The sequence below is a fragment of the Drosophila eugracilis genome, unplaced genomic scaffold, assembly GCF_018153835.1.
Source record: "Drosophila eugracilis isolate 14026-0451.02 unplaced genomic scaffold, ASM1815383v1 contig_445, whole genome shotgun sequence".
NCBI classification, from domain to species: Eukaryota; Metazoa; Arthropoda; class Insecta; order Diptera; family Drosophilidae; genus Drosophila; species Drosophila eugracilis.
Window position 1 is genome coordinate 2,990,186 of NW_024573311.1, and position 12,391 is coordinate 3,002,576.

General features: G+C 39.9%; 1 protein-coding gene across 1 annotated transcript in view; it reads left to right on the forward strand.

Annotated features, from left to right (window-relative positions):
- Nucleotides 1–596: 596 nt before the first annotated feature.
- Nucleotides 597–12,391, forward strand: part of LOC108104057 (calcium/calmodulin-dependent 3',5'-cyclic nucleotide phosphodiesterase 1) — a 59,232-nt gene continuing 47,437 nt past the window's right edge. Inside the window, 1 exon segment of the mRNA XM_017209909.2 lies at nucleotides 597–992. The gene's annotated coding sequence lies outside the window, so the exon portion shown is untranslated.

Here is a 12,391-nt window from a genome sequence, read left to right on the forward strand (position 1 = left end):
AGGAGCAGCAGCTGAAAGACCCTCAAGTGTGGGTGGCAACCTGTTGAAGGCGCCCCTCTGTAAACAACAACAAAGCGGAGAAAAAGAGACAAGAAACAATGCTCCGAAAGCGAAGCCATAGGTGAGCAGAGAGCCCTTGATTTTGGGAGAGTGAAACAAGCAAAAAATAGCGGGAAATTCCTGTACATGTTCTTGATTTTGCTTTCCCACAAAATCGGTTTTATTTGGTTTAATTTCTAAAAATTATTTTTTTTCAACTCAGCAAACACAAAAATGTTAATGCAACTTAAATTATTTATATATTTTTTAAGTTAGTTTTGAAAAAAACTTTAATAATATTTTTCCAGCTGCTTAAAAGAGAAATTTTCTATCATTATTCCCGCTGTCGCTTAACTTTTTTGCATATCAGTTAAATTTTTGCCAGTCTAAGCTTTTCCCAACTTTGCCATAGCTTTTTCCTACCACAAGCTCATTGGCCTGGCAAGCTTTTAGCCAATTTCCTTGAAAAAATAGCGGGAAATGTGCGTTGAGCTTTCCCCGTTGAACCATTCTGCCATTCGCTCTCTCGCTTGGCAAATTTTCATGCGCAGATTTCTTCGGGGGCCTGAAAGCTTTCGGTGCTGGCCAAAATGTTTGTTGTTGTTGTTGTTGTTGTTTTTAGACGGGTTAGCCACGCGTGTGCTTGTGTGTGTGGTGTCTCTGTTTTGGATCTCGGTGTCTCTGTGATTCCGCTGCTGCTGCTGCTGCTAGTGCTGCTCTGCTCTGCTCTGCTATCAACTCCGAATCCGAAAAATCCAGTTCCAGTTTATCCCCAGCAGGCAGCATGTGCGGACGTAGTGCTGCTCCTGCTGCCACATTTTCTTATCGCGTTCGCGTGCTTTCCACCTGAGCATCCGCCGGCTTATCGTGTTTGTTTATCGAACGCAGATTGAAATCGGAAACTCCAGATATCGAAGTTAATTTCTGTGAACAGTGTTTGTCCAAGATCAATTGTAATAATTAGTAAATAAATAGATATATTAAATATTATAAATCACCCGAACGAGTGCATAACCAAAGCAAAGTGTCTTTCCACGGTTTTTTGTTTATAATTTTGTTCGCTTTGTGGAACTTTTCGTTTATCGTATTATCAAAAATGTCCACGCCCTTGCCTATAATTTGCTTTCTATGCAATTGACTTTTATCTCTGTGTTGGCTTTATTACGCCCTCTCACACACCCATCGAAAGAAAAAAGAACACAGAACAGATATATATATATATCTCGGTATATTTTCAGTTAACCTGTCTGATTTATGTTCGATGCAATCAGCCGCATGCAATTTGTCAAACTAACAAAAAAGCAAAAGCAAAAACAAATCGGTTGTATCAATTACTGAGTTTCGCCCCTTTCGAAAATAAATACAAATAATTTAGCCCAGCCAAGTGTAAAATATAGCACAACAAGAATTGTTGCTAATCAAATTTATAATTTTGTGCTACCGAATCGGCTTTTGGGCGGGGGAAATCTGGCTGATGGCTGACAGATTTGACGTCATTATATTTGCATAAATAAATACAACAAACCGCGGCACTCCATTAAAAAACACTTAAATACAAATAAATAAATTTATACAAATGATTAACGCAAATCCAACTCTCAATATGTTGCTCGGCCTCGTTTATGATATCATAAAAATCTAGTAAATACAATAATAACGTATACGCATTCGAGGGCCTCGCATTTATGTGTATTTTATCGCATAATTTCGTTCGCCGACAGAAACGGAAACTTTACTTCCTTCCACGGCCCATTATGTTTGTGGCTAATACATAAATGTACAACCCATAAGCTGCCATACAGAAAAGCAATAAAAGAAAAATAATGTTATGTATATGAAAATTAAAAATTCAATTTTCCCCAAGCCCAAGCTTAAGTTAAGTTTCTGATATGTAATGGGCGGGACAAATCGTCAAAATCACATCTAAATGTTGCAAAATGAACCGCTGAGCGCAAATTGTTTATACAAATCTCAGTAAATTGTGGCCACATCATGTTGCCGCTTTTATATACACACGTTTGTGTGCTTCAATGCAAACAAAGTTGAAAAACTTTTACACTCCTCCCACCCCCCTTAAAAATACCCCCCCAAAAATAGTGCTGATCAAAGCCAACTGCGCACCGGACGCACGCGTCTACGCTGACGTCGAAGCCGAAGTCGGCGTCCAAAGAAAAAAATATATAGTAGTTGGCCGAAAATTCACATCGTTTGCATTCAGCCACATACACCTAACGGATGCAGTATCAACAGCACACGCACGCCACAAAAAGATACGCCGAGATACTCGCGCAAAAGTATCTAGCACGTTTTCAGCATTTCGCCTACGTCACGCCGCCAAAAGCAGTCTGGCAATATATGTGTATATATCTACGAATTAGAAATATCGTGTATATATATAGATATTGTTAATTGCCCGCAGCAATTGTCGCCCCCGAAAAGTGGCACAGTGGTCGGCGCTTGAAATCGATCCCACTGTGCCATGACATGGTGTTAAATTCAAATCATTGTGATTGGGAAAAACTCTAAAAGTTTATTTTGTAATTTTGTTAATTAACAATGAAATGGTTCCATAATGAACTGATTAGAGTGTAAGCCTTTTCTGATTATAATTTTGATTCAAATTAACCAAATTAAATGCATTAATTAGTGCTGAGACTAATTCCACCTGTTCATAAAATATAATTTATTTATTATCAGACCAAATGTTTAAACGCATTAATTTTCTGGTTGACTACTTCTTTGAATGTTAATGAGTAAAATAAATTTAAATTTATTTTTTTTTAAATCAGTACATTTTTTATCTTAACCAAATATCAATTTTTAATCTGAAAAAATATCCAAAGATAATCATCAAAATATCTTTCCATGACTCTAAAAAAGAATCTTAAAAACATAAATTTCCCAAAACGCAATACCAACTTCAACTTTGAACTAGAAAACCCAAGAAGTCAAGTAAGGTTTCGTAACAACTAGCTAAGTATAAGCAAATAATGTTCTTACACCCTGGTTACTTGTGAAAAACAAATTTCCTCAGCCACTCAACTCAGATGCCGCCTCCTCCAGCCCGCCGTAAAAATTGTAATTACTGCTATTGCATTTGCAAAAATTTGCAATGAGAGAACGCTCTCGGAATAGCTATGTCATAGCCAGTTGTTATTCTCGTTGCTTTTGCCATTGCCGATGTCTGCTTCTAATTTGGACTATTGTTAGACATGGTCAAGATCCAGTCCAGCAACTCCGCGATGCGAGATGCGACAAACGAAAAAAAAAGTCTTGCCAAGCTTTTTGAGTGTCTTGAAGTGGACAGTTGGTCGAGTGTTTGCTTTGGGCCAACATGCCAACCTGGACAGCTAATTGCGCCCATGCCCAGGGGATCAATTAGAGCCACTACTAGGTAGTGCAATCGTGATTCGGCCAGGCCTAGATCTGGTCTAGACGAAAAAGAAAAACCAAAAAAAAAACAAATCAAATAGTTTGGTATTTGGAATGCAATTCAAACAACGCGTGTACATTGCCCGATTTCGGTTACCCTTTTAAGCGGCGACAGGCACTCGAGAAATGCCAAAAATGTTTGACCTACATTCAAAAAAAAAAAAGATATTAATACAAACAGTTATGATATATAAAGAAAAAACTGAGCCGAGCAAAAATCTCATTAAATTTCATGCAGCATTCGCCGCAGATACAACGATACAAAATGTTACAAGACAACCGAAGATATTGAAGCGGCCCATCAATTTTCACTGCCCATCAGGCGACGGCGGCGGTCGCGGCAGTTTTGTTGGCCCGAACTTGTTTCGGGCTTACACGCAACGTTGCCAAAAACTACATGGTTAAACCGTTGAAGGAGCAGCAAGAGGAAGGGGCTGACCATTCAGGACAGCAAGACAGGCAATTTAATTAAAGGCATTTATGTTTTTTACTACCAGCTGCCGTTGACTCTTCGTTTTCTGATTTATACGGAACATAGTTGGGGCAGCGCGAAGGAGAGACTCTACAGAATGATTACTCTCTGTATCTTAAGGATCTAATATGTGTATTTCAGGGAACCAAATTATATTAAAATTAAGATTATTAAGTTTGTTTATTTGAAAGATATTTGAAATATATCATTCAAAAGAATTTCCAAAATACTTCTTTGAAGGGTATTCCTCCTGTCGATATTTATGCTCTACTTTTCCCAGCTCACCTGGCCACTTCATATTCCAATTGCCTTTTGTCATCGTATCTGCATTGTCCACTTGCCATCTTCACATTCCTCGCGATGATCACAAGTGCAGAGGTCCGAGCCAGAAACGGGTTTTAATCTGGCCAAGTGAGATGGGTGGACCACTCGCTGTGCGCTTTTCTGGAACTGTCTTAACTGTCTTAAATGATGTTAACGATGCCCTTTGGGTGTTAATTACGAATACGATTTAATCTGGACAATCGAGTGTCATTAAGTGCAGCGCAAATGATCCCCAGATATGTGCTAATTAAGGCGACAGACCTTGACCAGACTACAAAAGCACATAGCGGAAATTTTTTCCATTTAAAATGTAAAAAGAAAAAACAAAAACCAGAAGAATATTTAGATAAAGACGCGTAAAAGATGCACATTAATTCAATTAGCCTGTCATAATGTTTTCGCTTTCGAACGAACAAACAAACAAGCGAAAAAGTAAATAATGAAAAAAGTAGATTTGTGGCTCTTGTTTATAGATAAATTTAGATGTCAGCGAGCGATCTCAGAAAAGTTCACAACAAAAAAACTTCTGACGCCACACAAAAAAAAAAGGGGGAAGAGCGTTTTGCGAAATTTTCTCAAAATATTTAATGTTCGGCTTTTCTTTCTGCTGGGTTTTCCTTCTTTTGTTCCTCACTCTCTTATGTTTTTTTTTGTTTGGAAATTCGGTGTGTTTGCTTGGCGGCGTGGAAATGCCGACGCTTTTGTTTTGTTATTTTCCTTCATTGTTTTGGCATTGTTTTTCTTTTTTTGGTTGCCTTTGTTTTGCCTCTTTTTAAGTTTTTCTTTTCAGCTTGGTGAGAAGTGAGGCGGAAAAGCGTCTGCTATAAAAATTAAACGCCATTTCGAGCCTTTTGATTGACTGACAGAAAGTTTGAAAATGTTGGGCAGGTGTCAACCAAATCAGACATCGCATAAAAATCACTTATGCTGCCTGAGTTTCAGTGACATTGATAAGAATTTATTATCCTTGCCACAGAGGATGAGTTTTTCAAAATTGAAATAAAAGAGATATTCTTTTTGTAGCATTCCAACTAAAGTTTCCCAACAAAACATTTCAAACCAGTTCTAAAACCAATTAACGATTTTGTCTTCCTTTTTTCTTTTAAAATAAATGCTTGCAAAGCCCAAGAAATGTTTGCTTTATTCACAAAGAACATAACAAAGTATCCGAGCTAAACTTCATACATTTATCTTCAAACCATCCTACTTCTTTCCTTGATTTAACAACTTCCGCTTAAAGTGTCTTTGCTAATCAAGGATATCAACTGCTGACTCAATTTATACCACCGTCATTGTCTAATTCTCACCCACTCTTAACTTATCGAGTGGATAACAGTCGCTCCCACTGGCCAAGTTAAGTGACTTAAGGGCCGTCAAGTTTGCTTCTTTTTTTTTGGTTTTTATTTAAGCTTTTACGGCGTCGGCTTTACGCTTCTTTTGTTTTTGTTTCCATCGCTCTTGTTCTCTGGGGCTTTCTTTTGTCTGTGTGTGTGTGTGTGTGTTTTTATCTAATCAATAATCGCAAGAAATGTCCAAATAGCAAACGTGCAAAACCATTGGGGACAAGCGACAAAAACGAGGACGTGCTTGAAAAAAGCGAGAAAATCAAAAGCTAAAGCCAAAGAGCAGACAACATTGACTTGGTTGTGTGTGAAAAACTTTTAAGCAAACAATTGTTGGGCGGCCTAATAAAATCAACACACACACACACACCCACAGCTCCATCGGCACTTATGTACACACACACACACCCATACTGACTCACTTGTGCTGACGATAATGGAATATTGGGGAAATTGATGAAGTTATTTTGCCGCCATTGCTGCCGCTTTTCGCAGCTTTTCGTAGCATACTTCACAGCGCAGCCTTGCACCGAAATTCGATCCGCAGAGGCGTTGGCTTAATGGTCCTGGCGACGCTGAGCACACACCGACACGTGCCAATCGCCGCCTCCCAGCGCCTAACTATATGCAACGATTTTTCGATCCATAAGGCCATATATATAACGATATATACATATATATATAGCCGCCCCATCCACTGCGGCCATTTGACGGCTTGCACTTAATGGCATAATGAATTTATGGCGGCTAGCCTAATTATTCCGATGAGAATGGTGGGAGGCAGAGATACAAGAGTGGCAGAGACAGCGAGCTAAAGAGCTTTTTGAGTGGGGGGTAATTTCGGGGACATCACACGAATGAGATACAGACTTTATGAAAAGTATTAATAAATGAAAATTATAAATTTTTGATTCTTAAAGTTACACATATGATACCTAAACTAGTCCGATGAAACGTTTGCTGTTGCGGATACAGCCCCATAAATTTAGGCTTAGCTTCATTCATCATCTTGCGACATACAACTCACATGAATAATTACGGACGCTTGAGACCTTATATATTAACCTCATTTGTATTCATCTCCAATTAGCCGTAAGACCACAGGGCGTATGCGTCATTTATGTTGAATATATATCAAGAGCCCAAAAGATGACTTTCCCTCCAAGCCTAAAACTTTTCAACAACTTTCGATGGCTCAAATTGGTCGCCACTCGAAATCACTGCCATAAAACTTCAACTATATATCCATTGGAATTCAACCGCCTGCCAACTGAAATCACAACTTCAAAATGGGAAACGAATGAGAGATATGGATACCGAGAATCTGAAAACTTTTTGCTGACAATTTGGAACATTTTGTGAGGTTTGGGACAAATTCGCATTCATTGCCTTCTATTTCTGTGTTGTGTTGTGTGTGTCTGTGAGTGTTCTATGGTGTGGTGTGGAGGCCCAGAGAAATGGTTTCACATTTCAGCGCGCCTAGAACTATGCCACATTGTGTGTCTGTGCTGTTTTTGGTTGCCTGCCAGCCACAGAGGCCGCAGAACAAACAACGCAGTCATTTGTAGCCGCGCAAAAAGGGTCCCGCAAAATGTCTTTTTACTTGTCGGGTAAACATATTTAAATTTTTTTCCACTGCTCTGACATGCCCAGCCCAACGCCCCACAGCCCATGCATTGTTATTTCTTCATTGACAATTTTCTGGCAGTTTTGGCAAGCAATTTTTTTCTACCAATTTTCAGTTGCGGTTTATTTTGAAAGTCATTTTAATTAGGAAAACTTCGGTAGCCGGGGCCAGCTGTTGTCATGGGAACTCGGACAGGTGGAAATCATTGCAGGAGGGTGAAGAAGTCGCCGCATCTGAATTGCTAATCAAGTTGTTGATTCATGAAATGTGACGCAAAACTCTCAGTTAGAAGAAAGAAACAACGAAGAGAAAACAGTCCTAAGAAGTTTTTAATGGTGCTGCAGCTAAAGTTTTTTTCTGTTTCGCAGTAAAAACAAAAAAACAGAATGTAATTTGCTTTTAATTAATGCCGACAAAGCAGTTGAGAGTGGCATGGCTAAAACTTGGCCAGCTCTCTGTCTTGCTTGACTTGGCCCACGGCCAATTGGGCCATTTCAACTCGTTTCGAGCGTGGCGATAAACATGCCAAAAGCGTCAAAAGCCGCTGCTGCACAAACTGTTCAGGAAGTTGCCCAGCGAAGGGATCGAAAGGGGTATAAATCTGGGTTGGCCTGAGCTGCCGTAGTGGTAGTAGTTCCTGGCATTTCCAAGTTCCTTTTGCCGTTCAACATTTTCGAAAGCCAAAAAGCTGTGCGAAAGTATTGCATACTTTTCTGGGCTTAGCAAAAGTTTGTTGCACTATGCAAATACGAAAAATTTGTTGAGGGCAAAGCGGCATAAGACAGGAGGAATTTTCCAGGATATACATAATCATAATTGCAATACCTTGTTCCGCAGCCGTGTGAAGATAGTTGCAAATTTTCCAAAAAGTTTTCCAAGCCCCATTTCCTTGGTATTTGATAAAATTTTAATTAAAATTTGAGATTCAATTTCTGTTAGCTACCTCTGTTAAACATTAAATGCGAATTTTCTCAAATACTCCCTAAAGTCTTTGAAATTTTAAAGTGTTTTGCAGAATTCCATTCACTTTTTCGACAAATCATTCTACTTACATTCTGCTTCATACATGAACGTATCCCATTATCTTCCCCATTTGCCTGACATTGCATCATCCAAAAGGTACACAAATTTATGGCATCACTTGAGTATGCATTTGATGATGTCACTAATGTTTGTTCACCCTCCGTGCGCACCAAAAATGCTAAGCACACGACCTCATAAATCGCATTTAATTGCTTGAATACCTTAACAAATGAATAGATGTTTCTCCCCTAGACATTTTGGACCGCTAATAAACTTGATAAATGACAATGGCCAAAAGCACAGCCTACGGGCGCCATTTTGAAATTCACACCATTACATGTAAGAATATTCTTCAAATCGCTGTTGTTGCGTGCTCGAAGAGATTTGAGAAATGGCGCATCATTTGGAATGGAACAGGCCAAGTGGTGTCGAGTGTCAGGACTCTCAGAGTGATTCGCCAAATCATCCACAGGGAGGCTGAGGGACTCGAGGACGTAACGAAGGCTGGGAATGTTTATTTACCCAAAAAGTCACAACTTTGTATGTTGTGTGTATGGCAAATACAAATAAGCAAACATCTAAACGAAAATTGCACAAATACACAAACGAAATGGAAAGAGCAGTAGGCTATCTGGAAAAGTCGTATTTCTGTATATGATGTAAGACAATTTGCTACACCCCTCTCCAAACCCACAACCCTTTAACAAACCGATCAGGAAAAATCCTTTGAATGTTCACTTGAAAGCTTCTGATGCGACTGCCTAAAAAAGAGCTGCTTATAAATGACTTGAATAGAGTTGGTTTAATTAGATATCTAGATAAATATGATTCTTCTTATTTCTATAAATTTTAGGATTTTTAAAACATTTTACTAAGCCTAACCAGTTAGGTTTTGACTTGGTTTTCTGCGTCTAAAAGCCAATTAAATTCAAGTGCCTCCAGTCGGGCATAAAATACAAGTTGCATTTTCGAAAAGCAAGCGAATCCATTCGATTTCTCCAATTCCTTGCCATTTCCCGCTTGAGTGGAACAAATTTCCCAAACAGCCAACTCTTTTGGCCGAAAATACGACTCTTATACAAACATATGTACGCACACACAGACCAACTTTTATGGCCAAAACAGTTAACCGACTTTGTTGGGGCTCGTGGCCAAAGTTGGTTGGCCATTCTGGTACTAATCGAAAGTTCCTTTTCTTTCGAGATGGCCAAATGAAGTGTTTGCATTTAACGGCCCAGCCAACAATTGTGTATGGCAAGAAGAGGAGGTGGCAGAAGGGAAGGGAGGTGGAGGTGGTGCGGCATTATGCAAAAACTGTTGCAAAAACTTTTGCACTCCAAGAGAAAACCCGAGAATGTGCCACAAAAGCAGCAACAATGCAAGCGCCGCCTTGATTTGTTTTGGGCCACACTCGGATTCAATGAGTTGCACAAGAACCGAACACAACTTCCAGACAATCAACGTTGGGTGGTGGTTCTGTGTGTTAACTTGGGTGGTTGGATGGCCCAGCAACAGCTGCAAGTGTAAACAGAATGAGGTCAGTTCTAGTGTTGCATGTTGCTCGGGCATTAGGGTAAACTGTTGATAGACGTTGGACGACGACTAATCACCGACTGCAGAGCAGCAGATAGGGATAGACCGGTCGGTGGGTAGGACGTGGTCCGTACCGTATGCAAATGAAGCCACATTAATGACTTTAAAAGCTGCTCGCCGGACACTGGAAAAACGTTGTACCATGCGCCAGAGGGAAAGATACAAATTGTGAATAATATGATGGGGAATTACTATCTTTATGCTTCGATTCCATTTTACAAAGTTATTGATTTCACAAACCAGTTATAATTTCTTTTAATCTTTTGAAAATCCACCTTTATCTGACCATGATAGTCGCCATATCTCTACCATCAAAGTTTAACCTTAAACGTTTAATGCAAAACTCAGCGCTTTGGAAACTTGGCAGAAGATTTATGGCACCTTATCCAGCGACTTAAACTTTTCCCTCCGGACGGGCACAATCCTTCTACAAACTGCTGCCCTCCACCTCTGCCTCCGGGCTGCTACTTCCCCCTTTCTCCACTGCGTATGCCATAAATAATAAATACGTAGCACATTGCCACCCAAGTAGAACTTTTCTGCAGTGCGTTCGGAGGTTCCTTTGTGGTTTTGCTCGGTGCCAGGGCCAGACCCTAGGGCAAGCTCCTCTCAACCTTCCATTTAATTGACAATTGTCTGCAGCTGAACAGGAATAAGACCATAAAACATTGACAAAGTCAACAGCGTGAAAAAGTATCCAAGAAAAGGAAATGTACGAAGCAAGAAAAAAACCAAAGGGAAGCCTCGAGAAATAAGTTTTGTGAAACAGGTCCCTTGCGCCCACGAACATTTCTATTTGTCGCCCTGCCAAGTACATAAAGCAAAGCTAAAATGTAAGCACAATAAACGCATCAGAAAGTTACTCGTCTTGGTACCACCGGAAAAACCCCATGCCACTCCCACACCGCCTTTCATCGTCTTTCTGCTTCGGCACTTCCTAACGTTCATTTTTTGCGCACATATTTTTTGACAATTTATTTATGCGTTTAATAACGACATCATCAGCATGTAAGCGAGCACAGAACTCGTATATATACTTACATTTACATACGTGTGCGATATGATGTGTCCAGGGGGAAGGAAAAGGGTGTTTTTCTGGGTGGCAATAAAAATGTCGCTGATTTGACAATGTTCTTTATGTTCAGAAAGTCGCCCGAAAAGCTTTCAACGCCCCAGTTCTTCCCCCATCCGTCCGCCCGTGAAAGGTGGCTCAACTCATTATGCAGTAATTTAAAATGACTTGGAGCTGTTCGCAGGGTAGGAAAGAACCTTGGGTATCGCCTTAAAGGGTTGAACAAATGCTTCCTGTTTCCCCCTTTAAATATTTAATATTTTTTCATTAGCAATGAAATCAAATCCCTGCAGTAGTTCTGAATTTACTCAGCCATAAAACATCCAAAGTAGGCCATTAATCTTTATCTTTATAAGGCACTAAAAGAAAGGCAGGGAGGAAAAAGAGGATTCGGACGTGATCTTGATAGTATTGATAGGATTCAGAAATCCTTCTTATTCTTTTCATGACTTTTACATAATTCTGTTAATAATTAAACATGTATAGGATAAAAGTGAACCTATCTATGCACATATTTAAGCCATCTCTAATCTAGGACGGCCCATTAGTTCTAGCCAGTTGCCTACTCAGTCCATTCTCTTAATCCCCAAACTCATGAAAACTTAATAATGATTTTTGATAATAAAATCCCTACCTTTAGCCCATAGTTTTCACCCAAATCGACCGATGACCAACTGTTGCATGGAGTTTGGCATGGTTGATTGCCAATCTGTGGCAATTATTTCATCCCTGGGAACGCCAACTCCCCTATTATCGCTTTCGCATTGTTTATGCGTCAATGGGAAAACGAGTAAACAAACATGGCTATAAATAAGCGGCTAATAAGGATAATTGCCTGCTTTACAAATTGTCCAAAAGCAAGGGGGAAACAAGAAGGGAAGAGGACTCAGGACTCTCAGGATAAGAAAGCAGGCACACACAGAGGCAGATAGAAAACAGCACATCTACAAGTCAAAATAGTAATAAATTGCTGGAGAAAATTGCGTGGAGCGTTGGGAGAAAAAGCCGAGCCGCAAAACCGGAACATATGGACAAGGATGCCGAGGAGGTCCTTTGAATTTTATGTATATGTATGTGTATGTGTGCAAAAAGCGCGAGGCTTGGTGGGGTAGCTGAGGACAGACATCCTTATTTATGGTCGTGCGGTGCGGCAAATTAATAATGCGACTTTTCTCATTTGTTTGCCGTTTCGTCTCTGGCTCTTGTCCTTCTATGTAAATGGGACTTTGTGGCAGGAACTGCATTTAACCCACAGCTGGGAGTCCTGTATGTGTATAAATAACAAAAAAAAAGCCCACAAAAAAATAGAAACAGAAACAATTTGCAATGTAAATGCTGACGATAATGTGGTTCCCGAAGCCTATAATGATGTTGATGAGGTGGACAAAGTCAAGTCAGCTGGCTTCCTTTTTGCCACATTTGGCCTCATATGGCTCCGAGGTTTTCCTTTTGCCCCAAAATGCTAA